The sequence below is a fragment of the Stegostoma tigrinum genome, chromosome 20, assembly GCF_030684315.1.
Source record: "Stegostoma tigrinum isolate sSteTig4 chromosome 20, sSteTig4.hap1, whole genome shotgun sequence".
Taxonomy (NCBI): domain Eukaryota; kingdom Metazoa; phylum Chordata; class Chondrichthyes; order Orectolobiformes; family Stegostomatidae; genus Stegostoma; species Stegostoma tigrinum.
The window spans coordinates 33267562-33282361 of record NC_081373.1 but is presented as its reverse complement, the minus strand read 5'-3'; the positions used below and the strand labels follow the sequence as shown (position 1 = coordinate 33282361).

The 14800-nt window shown below is 38.4% G+C and overlaps 1 long non-coding RNA gene across 1 annotated transcript in view; it reads left to right on the top strand.

The window, feature by feature from the left end:
- Nucleotides 1–14800, top strand: part of LOC132210770 (uncharacterized) — a 71130-nt gene that overhangs the window by 32081 nt on the left and 24249 nt on the right. The window contains exon 2 of the long non-coding RNA XR_009446956.1: nt 5135–5202. This is a non-coding gene — a long non-coding RNA (uncharacterized LOC132210770). The remainder of the gene's footprint in view (nt 1–5134; nt 5203–14800) is intronic.

Here is a 14800-nt window from a genome sequence, read left to right as displayed (position 1 = left end):
TTTCCTTATAGAACAGAATGTCCCTATTAGAGTGATTCTAGCACAAATGTCCTGACTACATCCTGTACATTCCAGGGCTGTTTTCTTGAATTTGCTCAAGGTCTGTGCCACAACAGAATATTTTTGCCTTTTTTTCCCACCAAGTCTGTTGATATTATCCACCATTTTGGTCAATTTTACCAGCTTAATGACACAACATTTCACACATCATATTGGTTTTGGCAAAAATGCTTAGTTTTTACAGACTGAAGAGGCATGGTTTTGCTGTTCCAGGAATACAAACTGCTGATCAATGCTCAGTCATCAGAGTTTCAAAATAACTCACTAAACTTGAATAATTGGCAACACCGGGACATTGGAGTAAACTGCAGTGTTGCAAATTTCTTCCACTTTCTTCACAATTTATGATAATTACTGGAATAGTGTAGGTTAGGTGGGCTTCAGATTATTACACCAACCTGTGAAACTATTGAAGATCGAAAGGCCAGCAGTGCACTATAATGTTCTATGTTCTAATGGTCACCCTAGTTTCCAGGAAATGAAATTTCTCTCATTACTATACTGAGATTCAAAATGACAGTTTCTAATTTAACAATCATGTGCATTCAACCAATATTCGAGATTAGATTGTTATTGAACAAAATATTGCTTGCATCAGTTTATTTCTTTTAAACAAAACTATTAATGGAATACTCAGTGCCCCAATGCTCTTTCGAATAAAATATGAAAGTACATGATAAAGGTGAGCTCCAAGCCATTTAAAATCAATTGCTGAAATTTAAATGGAACAACTCATTAAGGAGATGGCAGTCATTTTGATGAATTACATAGATTTGCTCAATTTATAATTGGACTTTACACAAAAAAAAGCTTTGCATGTTCTTGCCTTGCATTAAAGTTCAAGGACTTTTTGATACGTTGAACAAAATAACACATCTGTGCCACTTATTTATGGCCCTCTAAAAGTATATGGCGCCGGGAACCCAGAAGTAATGGAATCAGTTATGGGTTAGGACCTTTTAGTTGAAATGGCATTGAAACTATAAGCTTTTGCCAATCTTTTTCCACTGATACTAACAGTAATTTCGGGAGTCCAAAAATGTGCATGTTAAGTGCAAAATTCCAGAAGTTGTTGACAATGATTTTACATTTGCCCATTGGTTATGATGCCAAAGTCCCAGCAGACTATAATCAAGTAGAGATCACTGAACTGATGATAACTTTTCCTCTTACACCATTAGTCTGTAAACTGCTGGAATAGGTTACACCTTTCTGAATAATTACAACTGGGTGCTTCATAGTGGAACAACTCTACTCTTTTTGAAAAAAATGTCATTGAGGAATTTCCCCATTATGCCGGAATCACATTTGAAATAATAATTTAAGAAGTTTTTGAATGGTATTTCAGTTCCTACTTTAGAGTATACCCCATTCACCTATTTTAGTACTTGTAAACTTGTAACTTATAAACCAGAAGTTCAGCACATTACTCTTCCTGGTCTGCTTTGAGAATACTTCATTGTGACTGGCTACTTGCCTTTACTTGATGTCATTACCAAAGCTGAAAGTTTGCATATTCCCTTGACTGACATTGAGAAAAGAAAATCCATATCACAGCAATTGCAGCTTTATGGTACTAAGGTCAGCAAAGGGCACTGGATCTTTCACTACTGACAATGAAATCCAAGGCATTTGTTGTCAGAGCCACACCATGTAGGATCGCTCTTCATGTGTATGGTAATATTACTAGGAATAATGTTGGAATATTTTATTCCATTACAAATACACATGCCATTTTAATAATAAATGTTTGGCAGTTGACATAATGCAAACTGTCAATTAATTGAAGGGAATTTGTTTCCTGTGGGTACCATGTACCTTTATTACAACACACTTTGCATAGTGTTGACTTTTCAGAGTCATTAAGTCTCTGCACAAAACAAGAAGTCCCTGTTAATTCTGCACCAGTCAAAAATAAGCACTTAACTTTTCTAATCCCATTTTCCAATGCTTGGCTCATAGCCTTGTATGCCCTGGCATTATAAATGCATATATAAATGCTTCCTAAATGTTATGACTCTTTTTGCCTCCACAACCCTCACAGGCAGTGAATTTCAGATTCCCACCACTGTCTGGGTAAAATAGCTTTTCCTCGCATCCCCTCTACACTTCTTGCCCTCACCTTAAATCTATGGCCCAGATCATTGATTCCTCCACCAAGGGAAAAGTTCCTTCCTACCTACCCTATCTATGCCCTTTACAATTTTATACATCTTAATCATGTCACCTCACCCCCAGAAACCCCTGCCCAACCCCCACCTCTTTGCTCCAGGAAAGCAACTCCTGTCTATCCAATCTTTATAACTACATTTCTCCAGCTCAACCCAGAAAAACCTCCTCTGCAACCTCTCCAGTGGTATCACATCAGTCTCATAATATAGATTCCAGAACTGCTTATAGTAGTTTAACTTTAACATAAACAATGTGTGATTGCTTATCAATGACATAATTTTAAAATATTTGATTGATTTTCACTTCTCAGTATTCAATGCCTCTGATCTTAGGGTAAATCTATATGAAAATTCTACTACAGGGAAATAAATTCATTTTCACCAGCTGTGTAATAAACTGATAGATCAAACTATCTGTATGATATAGAACCAGCCTTAATTCCACTTCTATTGATTGTACCAGCTGACAATCTGCTCCAGCCTGTTAACATCCTAGTCTTGAAGGTGAAAAATCTTTCCATTTTTTGTAAGTAAAGACTGTGTGAGCCTTGGAATGGGTGAATCCGAAACTATCAATTCTCCCTTTATAGTTGAAAGGTGTTTGTGGCTATTTTATGAAAAGGACATTGGCATATTGTTTAAAATATTTGGAAATCTTGTTTTAGTTGATCGAATAAGTTTCTCAAAGGTAAATGTACACTAAAGTGGCAACATAAAATTATTTCAACCTTCTCTGCTGACAGAAAAACTGCATGCATTTTTGGTCTTATAGATCTACTCTCTCAAGTTAACAAGCAGAAATATTGATTTTGGATTTTTATACTGCAGTTACAAAACATTGCTGAAAACATGCATGTTCTCCTTTAACTTTAAGACACATAAAATTTTCACAAAATGTAGTCAAACTGGCAAGAAATCTGCTGAGAGATAGTAAGATGGCCGATGCTGCAGTCCGAGATAATAAGGTGTAGAGCTGGATGAACACAGCAGGCCAGGCAGCAGAGAAGCAGGATAGCAGGAAACCTGAAGAAGAAGGGTCCAGACTCAAAACGTCAGCTTTCCTGCTCTTCTGATGCTGCCTGGCTTGATGTGTTCATCCAGCTCTGCACCAAGAAATCTGCTGGTATTTTTAAAAAAGTAACATCAAGTTTATTACTTATTTGTGTGTGCTAATACAGCAATTTCAATCATTCAGTGTAGGCAACAGCAGAAGTGAAAACTCCTCCTAAGGTCCCACCATTTGTGGATGCCAGTCTTCAGACAATTTGATTCATGTCATTTAAAAAATGGGCGCAGTTACTATATACAACAAAGGCTATGAGCTTTGATAACATCCCAGCAATAGTACTAAAGAGTTGTGCTCCATAACTAGCCATACCCTTGCCCAAGCTGCTCCTTAACAGCTGTAGCAAAGGCATTTACTAGACAATGCAGATGTTTAAAAATTCATTCATGGGGCACAGGTGTCACTGGCTGGGCTGGTATTTATTGCCCATCGCAAGTTGCCCTTGAGAATGTGCTGTAAGCTGCCTTCTGGAACCATTGCAGTCCATGTGCTGTAGGTAGACCCACAATGTCCTTAGGGAGGGAATTCCAGGATTTTGATCCAGTGCCATATTTTCAAGTTAGGCTGGTTAGTGACTTGGTGGGGAACTTGAAACTTAACCAAGTATGCCCTATTCATAAAAACAGGACAAAAATCAATCCAGCCAATAACTGTCCCATCAGTCTACTATTAATCATTTGCAAAAGATCAACAGCCTGGCCTGCTGTGTTCATCCAGCTCTACACCTTATTATCTCGGACTGCAGCATCGGCCATCTTACTATCTCTCAGCAGATTTCTTGCCAGTTTGACTACATTTTGTGAAAATTTTATGTGTCTTAAAGTTAAAGGAGAACATGCATGTTTTCAGCAATGTTTTGTAACTGCAGTATAAAAATCCAAAATCAATATTTCTGCTTGTTAACTTTAGAGAGTAGATCTATAAGACCAAAAATGCAAATATTAGATGATCTAATATTTCCCCTCAGTCTTCAATCATATTACTGTTGCTGAATATCAACCATCAAAATTCTGGGGATTACAATTGACCAGAAACTGAACTGAACCAGTCCTCTTAAAGCAGCGTCGACATAAACAAGTCAGAGACAGGGAATTTTGCAGCCTCCTGAGCTCCAAAAGCTTGCCCAAAATTTGCGAAACACAAGTCAAGAATGAATGTGTTGTGTCCACCTCAATCACACTTGAAAAGCTCAACACTTTCCAAGACTAAGCAGTCAGCTTGATTGGCACCCCAAACACCACTGAAATATTCATTCCCTTCACCACAACATGATACAGCTGTGGACGCCATTTGGATGACTGTAGCAACGTGCCTAGGCTCCTTCACAAGCACTCACCAAATGAATAATCTTTACAACATAGAGGGAAAAGATGAATGGAAATGCGGTCACTTCCAAGCTCTCCTTTCAAGCCAATCGCCATTCTGAGGTGGAACTTTATTGCCTTTCCTTTACTTTCACTCAATCAAAATCCTAGAACTCCGTCCTAAAGTGATGGATGTACAATAGGGCAACAGTAGTTCAATGAGGTGGCTTACCAGCACCTTCAAGGGTTATTAGTGATAGCCAATAAATGCTTGCCTTGGAAATGGTATTCTTATTCCCAGAATACATTTAAAAAATACATCTTCTACTAAATACTAAGTCAAATTCTAATTTAAAAGATTAACGAGTTGATGTGAGATCTCAAAGGGCTAGTAAATGATTGATTTAACTGGCCTATTGTCCAGTTTCAACCAAGCAAATTGAGTTTAAAATTATCCCTGTAGTTCTGTTGTTGCTGTAGCTTTTGTTGTTTCTTCCAATTTCTGAATCTAATGAGTTCTTGTATCGTTATAGAGCATTTGGATGAAGAGGTACAGGGCAGAATCTTCCACTCGCATTGGATGTCTTAAGTTGCTTGCTCAGTAAGTAGTGCATCACTGTTGTAGACTCTTCAGAGGAGAGCCTAATATCATGTCTTTTAACTTGCCAGATTGTAAGACACTAGGTTTGAAAGCAAATTCCTAGAGATAAAACATATAAGGGTTGTGTAGGGACAAAATCACTAGTTGTTATACCACAGGCCCAGGCTAAACTCTGAGACATGAGTTCAAATCCGACTATAGCAATTGATGGAATTTAAATTCAATCAATAAATCTGGAATTGAAAGCGAGGCTCAACAATGAGGCCATAAAACTACAACCATAATTGATTTATGGGAGGGTGGGATTTCTGTGGGAGGATAGGGGAGGTTGAAAGCAATGGCAGGAGCTGACCATTACCAATCACCTACCTGCCCTATGTCCAACTATATCCAAATTAATGCAGCTTGAGGGCTCCCTCTACAACCAAACAGACAGATACCTTACACTGGTTTAACATCCAGATGGGCCTCCTCCTGTTTCTCCCACCTGAAGTTGAGATGATTACAGCCCAACGAGGAATTGAGTCACCAGGGCACTCAGTTGATGGGGAAAGGAGGCAGGAAGCTGAAACAGGGGACATCCTACCCTGAGCTAAATCCCAGTGGAGACAGGAAGATGGCAGAGCTCTGCCATGTCACCATCTGCCCTAATTAAGTTGCACTTTACCTTCAGCTGCACCACCTCTGGGACTGAAAGGTTCAGCCCAAAGAAGCAGCGGCACTTATACCTTCACCTCAACTCCCTTCAGTATCTTTTTCTCTGTCAAATTACGGATAGAAATGTGTGTGATATAAATAATGTCAAATTTCCATTCAGACCAAAGTAAATATATATATATTAGTAAAATCCCTATGCTCAGAAAACATGTATTGGTATTTACAAAGGTACATTTGAGTTAGTTGGGAAGCCATGATATTTCTAATTTTAACTGTTCGTGGAAGGCAGTAACAGAACTGTCTGAGCTGAAATGCACGAGCTACCTCAGTTCTTCTAACACATATTTGGTAACTACGCATTATAAGATTTTCAGTAAATGAAACCTGCGGAATGAATGCTATTGCTATCCCCGTAGCATTTCAAATGCAAGGATGGATTTAATGATCAACTTGACTAATCCTTTAGAGGCTCCCTCTTTATCAGGAGGTAAGTCTTAGGTGAAACAATCTACACACTGCATACATTCTCGTGCCTCACCAAAACAATTGTAATCTCACTACAGAGCCTTTCTTGAGGAAGAAAAGGGACAGATGAATCTAATTTTATATTATTGTGACAAAAGTAAATACTTCTTTAAACAAATAAGACTCTTTAATTTTCAATGTTTGAAAATAAAGAAAACTGCTCTGATTAATTGAACAGTGTTGGATGTTACCAATCAATTCTGCCGTGGGTAGCACTGATGATGAATAATAAGGCACCTAGTCTGTCACGGTAAACTATGTTTTATATTCCATATTTTATTCTTCAGTCTCACAATTCGCAATCCTGTATACCATACATTTTGTTATAGATCTCATTTGGTAACTAGCTAATAAAGAATATTGTAGATTTTTTATTCACATCATGAGGAAGGGACTATTTAATTATTACTTGTTAAAGAATAAAATGAGTGCAGGCTTTATATAGATTTTATTCATACTTCTGAGTTTAAAACCTGCAGTAAAAGTCTATTAGTCTGTTTTAAGATTGTATTTATTATTATTCATATTTGATAATATTTATTTTCTATCCATTACAAAGCATTGAATGACATATTGTATTTAATATGCAAACTATAGAACATCAAGTGAAACCTATTTAAGCAGGTTGTAGTCTTCCAGGTCTGAATAATTCAAAAAGAGTTACTTTTTCTTTTTCTTTTCTATTCACCTTATCAACTGAAAAAATTATAGTTAACTGTTGAACATTTATAACTCATTATTTAAACACTCAAGCATTTATTTTGTGCGTGTGGCATGCCTGTAAATGAAACATAATTATTTTGAAGAAATAGAAAGCATCTTTCTGTTAAGCATTACAATTAAAATTCAGATTGGAAGTAAGCGCTGCACTAAATGTGTTGATATTACTGTGAGTATTGATATTCAACTGTGCTTCCCTGGTAAATATCAATTGGGATGAATCAAAGAAAAATGAAGCAGATGTATTACAATATGGAAAAGCTTTTCTAAATAAACTGCAAAGTGAGTAAGTATTAAAGGAAAGTTGGATAGACAGCAACGATGCTTTCCACAATTGACGTAATTTGAACACATATTGTTTGATTTTGTATCATATTACAGTCAATTAGTCACTTTATTTTTTGAAGCACAGTTTTTAATAGAATTGATTCAGAATAGCGTTCACCCCAGAGAATTCTGGTTGACCAATCCTGAATACAGTTTGGACAATCATTATTCAGTAAAATGTAGCAATTATTAAAATACATGTTGGTAATTTGTAGCCAATCTGAAAAAGAACAATACTATATAGATTTTTACTGTATGTGGTGATGTTTCTACATTTCAAATATTGAAAAATAACCTCCCAATGTCAGATAGTTAATCAAGAATTAGTCTAGAAATTTTAAACAACAAAGCAGATAGTTGGAGGGAAATGCAAAAATTTGGTCACCCAAACATCTGTGATGGACTGACGCACATTTATGTGATACTCAGATACTTAAGTGTCATCAGACACGGAAATGAGAAGAAAAGTAATCTGTCTATTGAGTTGTAGTGGTTTTTATAGATTCACAGCTTCATTGCTGCAGCTCCAGGGCAAGTAGTAAAAGCAAAGGGATTGACAACTCACAACCTCAGGGAAGCAGGTGAAACAACTTACAAAGCACTTTACTGAGTCAGCCCAGCTTCAACATGTGCTAAGAAGAACTTTATGCACAATGGGAGGCGTCCACTCTGGGGCAGGTAGTGCCTCAGACAGAATGTAACTCTATATTCTCTGTGTCACTATTATTGATGAAATGGGAGCTGTGACTGAGGGCTTTTTAACACTTTGCATAGTTCTGAGCACTCAACCATTCCTTGTCCTTGCCATCAGACTTCTCGCCTGTGCTTTTTCTGTCACGTCTTTTACCGTGACGATTTTGTTTTTAGCTATAAATCACCTACAGTTTAGAGAATAACAGCACCCTTTAGGGTTCTGTCCAGACTAATCCATAATTCTTTCAATATTTTTTCTTTTAAACAAAGATCATGATTTTAGGCCTCAATTTGTCAGAGCTTCAGGGCTTCTTTTGTCAAACTGCGCTTTTAGAATGGAGTTAATCAGATTTTTATCTGTAGCCAAATGCCAAAGAACGTGAGCACAAAAGTTAAACAAAGCCTTCAGCTGGAAAAAAATTAATCTGATTTCGCGTTTATGTGGCTTAAGGCCTCAAGCAATCATGCTCAACCTCCCACATCGACTTGCAGCCTAGCATTAATACTTTCATCACCTAGTTTTAAAGTTCTCTAAGAGTCTCAAAGTTTCCATCTACTAGGAAGCAGAAGTCATGTAGCATCACCTATCAAAGTTCTGACAAAGGTCCATTACTGAAAATATATCTGGTACTTACTATCTCCCCCAGGATATCAGCAGAACATAATGATAGTTCTAACATCATGCATTGTTCGTCTCATAAACGCAGAGATCTAACATCTGAGACAGTTGAAGTTCATTTACTGCCCCTTGAGGAGCTGCTACAAATCAGTCTCCATTTGACATACTTCAGGGTCTATCATTTCAAACATTTCTCTCTTCAATATTTTACTAGCCAAGTCTCCTTTGTAATAAATAATTGGTTTAACAGTCGTCAGTAATAATTTATTTGTTAAATATATTTTCTTGATAACTACAGGAAATAGATTGCCACTGCCACTAATTTTATCAAGTTTTACTTGTGATTCACAATCGTAGAATTTGTGGAAAAGAAGTTTTTGGACAACTCATTCACATCCTTTGCTGATTGAATTATTCCTATTTCATCTAAGTTGTTAGAACATTTAGAAAGTCCAATTAAGAAATATTTGCTCAGCTTATAAACTTTATTAAACTAAATCAAAGAACAAATTATAAGCAGCATTTTGGCATAAGTTTGGTCATCTTCATCCAATCCACCAGGCTTTATGAGTTTCAATTGCAATAAGTGCAGAATTTTCCTGATTTTATTCTCCATTAATTGTTAGTCAATACCAGGATATTTAATCATGCATCAAAGGACCTCCCACTCCAAGATTGCCAATATGTCTGTCAATGGTATTAATGCAGGTGACTGGCAAGCATGCAAGAACCTTTGAGGAAGGCCTATCATATTAATTGTCCATTAGGCACTTAAACAGCAAGTAATTGGACATTCCCCAGATCAAGGATTCTGGGGTAAAAAAAATCTGCACCCCCAGAAGCTGGCAGCTGTGAATTACAGGATTTGTCATCAGGAATGCTGACTACACCTGGTAATTTACTCACCAGAGGTTGATTATAAGCAAAGGAGGGAAGGAAACATGGGGTTTATAGGGATGGGACTGTGGGAGAGGTCTGACAGCATAGGTAGGCGTGTGGACACCCCAATAGCCAAATGTTTTCTGAGACAGACTTCCTCAGTGCCTGACAGATGTGATCTCTTTTTGGGACCAAGCAAGTGAGACCACCATTTGCATTTGGGGCTCCACTAGTTGTTTACCAATGGTCGCAGGATAAGATCTTAAAATGGCAATGAATTACCTCAGTGGTGGCTGGATGGGAAGGCTTTCCATGCGGCTCCCCACCTATCTCCCTCTGACCTGATTACATACCCCTCCAACTCCAAGCTTACCTTGGTGGAAGGCATTTAGTTCTATCCCTTTGTTAAATTTTCCAGTGACTTGTTTTCACCCTCTTGATTGCTACTTGATGGTTCAGTCTATGATGGTGTATCACGGAGCCGAAATTTTCGTTATCACTCCTTTTACCTATGACTGACCACGTAAGCTAATTCTTGCCCCCAGTAAACATATTACTTCTGCTGGTTTGCTTGATTCTTAAGTAATATCAATGATACTGAAGGTGCCTGTCAAGGATTTGGACTGACCTGTGCAATTTCAGTCTTAACAAACCTTAGAATTAACCTAATTTGTGAGCAAATATCATGACTGACCTTGGTGTTAGGCTGGCTTTATTCTTCCTGCATGAACCACAATGACCTCCTTCACCTTGTTAATATTACATGTTTTCCTTGCTCCCTTTCACTATTAGCGTCTTCTCCTTGTGCTCACGCATACCCTTTATTTCTTTGATCTCCGTCTCATGATTCCTCCAAAAGCCTTGTGCTAATTTTTACCATTTAGATCTCTCCTATTTTCCACCCAGGCACTTTCCAGATATTTCTATTTTATTTTTGCTCCTTTTTTGTCTTTCCATTCTTTTTCATCCTTAACTGTTGTTTGTCTGCAATATACAAAAATGGGCCTTGGACATTAATTGTCAATACTTTTGTTTCTACCTCCCTATAGACACTGCCTGACTTCCTACAAATCATTCTATTCTAACCCAAAATGTTGTGCAGTTGGGAGTATTTGGAATGCTTGGTTTCAAACCCCACTGAAGGATGGCTTCAAAATTGCAAGTTTGACCACAACACAGCAAGGCACATTTAATTCACTGATTACAGGCTCAGAGCAATGATTAGAAACTATGTTGTGTGGACTATTTAGGAAACTAAACTGTGAAATTTGCTGAGACCTGAAAACAGGGACAGCATTGTATTAACATCTGGCCATTGTTTTCAATGCAAGTAAAGCTCAAGCTCCCTGTTCATTTACCTGATTACTTTATCTTGCCACTGCTGAGCATAGTGAAAAGTGGCTGAAAGCATTAGGTATTTACAAAATCATGGGAGTTACGATAAATTATAGACAGTCTAAATCTGTTAAAGCAAAACTGCATTTTTACTGGAAAAGCAATTGAAAATCGTTGCAGTCACAGGGAAAGCCATAAGAAAAGACAAATATTTATTTTTAAAAATACCTTGCATCTATGTTGTGCCTTTCTTAATCACAGATGCCTTGTAAAACTTCATACTCAATGAAGTGTTTTTGAAGACTAATCACTGTTGTGATGTAGGAAACTGGATTGTCAATTTGTGTACAGCAATCTCCCGCAAAGAACAATGTGCTATTGGTCAGAATGATCTATTTTTGTGACATTGTTTGAGGGATAAAATATTGGTCAGGACAACCTCTCTCGGTCTTCTCCAAAATAGTGCCGTGGGATCTTTGACAACAGTTTGAATGGGAGACAGGACCTCAGCTTATCAACAGGTTAAGGACAACACCTCCAAAAGTGCAGCCCTCTCGCTACTGCACGGCACAGTCAGCTGTGATTGTTACACTGAACCCTGGGGCAAGACTTAGAGGCAAAAATGTGACCAGCTGAGCTTCACATCATGTTTCCAATGTTTTCAAAAACAGCACTGGAAGCCTTTGTGCAAGAGACAGTCAGCAGACTAGCACAGAGACAACATAGCATGGAGCTGAAGGAACACAGCCAGGCAGCATCAGTTGAGCAGGAAATTTGATGTTTTGGATCGGGTCCTGAAGAAAGTCCTAACCCGAAATGTCAACTTTCCTTCTCCTCTGATGCTGCCAGGCCTGCAGCGTTCCTCCAGCTCCATACTGTGTTGTCTCTGACTCCAGCATCTGCATTTCTTGCTATCTCAGACAAGCACAGAACAAAAGGTATGATGGCTGCTACCAGGGTATTGGAAATTTTCTGGTATGATGCTCTGTGTCTGAATACACAGGTGAACATTGAGGGAGAAGAAAACATTGTGGCATGTCCCTAATTTACACATGAAGCTCAAAAAGCAAGATGCGTGTTCAGTCAATGTCCTCCTCTGCTATATGTAAGCCTGCTAACCTGCCAAAGCTGCGTGCTTGCTGTACGCAATTCACTCTGGAAGAAGAGAGGCAGTGTAACCTAACCCTAACCCTTCTCTTTGAATATACAGCATCAGTGACCTTCATTCCAGAGCAGATGGCAAACTGTGAAATATTGGCAATGTTGTAACTCGATACAAAGACTTCAAGGCCATGATAATCTTTGAGGGATAATGGTCTACTGGTATTGGTGCTAAATTAGTAATCCAGAGAATGTTGTGAAGTCCCAAGTTCAAATCTCACTGTGGTATCTTGTGGAATTTGCATTCAATAAATTTTTAATTCCAGACTTTTTAATGAACCCATTGTTGATTGACATTTAAGAAAACTTTGTCTCATGAATGCCGCTTAGGGAAGGAACAGAATTTGTTACATTGTTTACAGTATATATTCCCTACATGTGACTCCATACATACAGAAATGTAGTTGACTGGAAATGGTCTAGCAAGCCACTCAGTTGTAGGGATGGGCAAATTAATGCCTCCCTGGCAATGGCACTGTAAGTGATGTCCACATGCCATGAGTGAATAATAAAATACTCTTAGTAATGCTGTCCTTATTCTGCTTGCATGCTGCAGCCACTATCAGTTCTGAGCAAGGGTCACCAGGCCCAAAACACTAACTCTGTTTTTACCTTCACAGATGCTGCCAGATCATCTGAGCTTTTCCAGCAACTTTGTTTTTGTTCTTGATTTACAGCATCTGCAATTCTCAGTTTTTACGATGGTCTTCCTGCATTAGTTGGAAAATTTGTGAGATTATTTCCTTCATAAAATGGAGGATGTTATATACTGTTCCCGTTAATGTTCAAACAGGAGTTAAAATTGAAGGCATTGTCTGGCCATGACTTCTTGTTGTGAGTTTCTTCAGCTTCAAACAGCTTGCCCTCATTTTGTCATCTTATTGTCCCAATCATGCTGTAGTCATGGAAACCATAGCACCTAATACAGGACTAAGTTCTCTGAGCAGAACAGTGAAGTAAAAACAGAGCCTTCACCACATGCTGTATCATTGCCTGTTGATCTTAGCAACTGTAAATAATATTACCAATCTTCAAACGCATAAGAAAATGTGACAAGAATTAGCAATAACCTGAAAATGATTGATGATCCTTTAAAGAACTCTGCTTGGGCATGTTCAGACATGTGGGATTAAGAGAGGATGTTAGCTATAACATTAAAATTGAAAATGTACCATGAGAGTCAAATTAGCATTGCATGCTGACTAATACCAGGATCTGACTACTCTGTATTCTTCTGTTGTACACCCTGAGCCTGCACTCACAACATTGGCAAAATATTATTCAGTGCAGCCTGCATTAGAAATGTGCTAGAGTCAATTTGGATCTGAAATAGAATCTCATTCTCTATAATTACATGCATTACATAGCCAAATTTTGCAGGCCTGGTGTTATCTACAAGTAACAGTATGAGTACAAACACCACCTTTAAAAGTTACAGTTTGTCCAAAATCAAAACTTAGGAAAGGATTTCCATCATGTTTTTCTGTGAAATAGTAATGAAAAATACATTCCACTCATTGGTAAATCAGATGCCCTCCACAATTAGCTTAGAGGAGTGCATGAACAATCTGTGATTCATTGTATGAACACAATCCCCTGAACACTTTTCTGTGGAATTGCAAACTGAGGCTGAATATTTTCTCTCAATCTAGACTGTTTTTTGTGGACCACTTTAAGTCTGTCGGCTGAGAGAGATTTGGCTCTTATTTCTCCTTTGCAACACAATCCAGCTTTTAGAACAGAGTACAATTTGCTGTACAAAGTAGCTTTATGTTAGATCATGAGAGAAATAGTGTGTTGTTAAAGCATTGAACTCTGACACAGAATGACCTCATTCCAGCATGTGTCAAAATTCTCTGTTAGATGCTCAGAATCTGTTGAAACATGCACAGGACTCTGCCTATCAACAAAGAATGCAGTATTCTGCGAACAAACTTGTGTTTTCCATTGGCGAGGAGGGCGTTTCAGACAAAACAGTGGTAGTAATCTGACATTATCAGGAGGAGTGGGTGTCAGAGAAAGAATACTCTCAGCTTTGCCACATTGGTGACTATGACCCAATACCGATAACACAAGAGAGCTGGTCTGTATAATGCAAGAGGGTGTCACAAAAGATAATGATAATGGAGGACAAAACTCAGATTGAAACAGAAGAGAGATTATTATAGTGTTCATGGGGGCTGCCAACAGCTGTGTTTTTTTTAACATTGTGGTTGGCTTTGGAACAGTGTTCTACTGGGGAGCTAGACTAAGGCAGGATTAAAGTGGGAGGTGGCCAAAATTTAGCATCAAGACAGACATGGAAATATGAGATATCACTTACAAACCTTTCACTGGTAGGTGTTAAAGGTAAGACTTAGAATCCCTACAGTGTGGGGACAGGCTCTTTGGCCCAACAAGTCCACACTGGCCTCAGAGCATCCCTCCTGGACCTATCCCCCGATAACCCACCTAACCTGCGCATCCCTGAACACTATGGGCAATTTAGCATGGCCAATCCACCTAGCCTGCACATCTTTGGACAATGGGAGGAAACTGGAGCACCCAGAGGAAACCCACACAGACATGGGGAGAATGTGCAAACTCCACACAGACCCAAGGGTGGAATTGAACCCAGGCCCCTGGTGCTGTGAGGCAGCAGTGCTAACCACTGACACACCATGCCATCCTTAGGTAAAATCT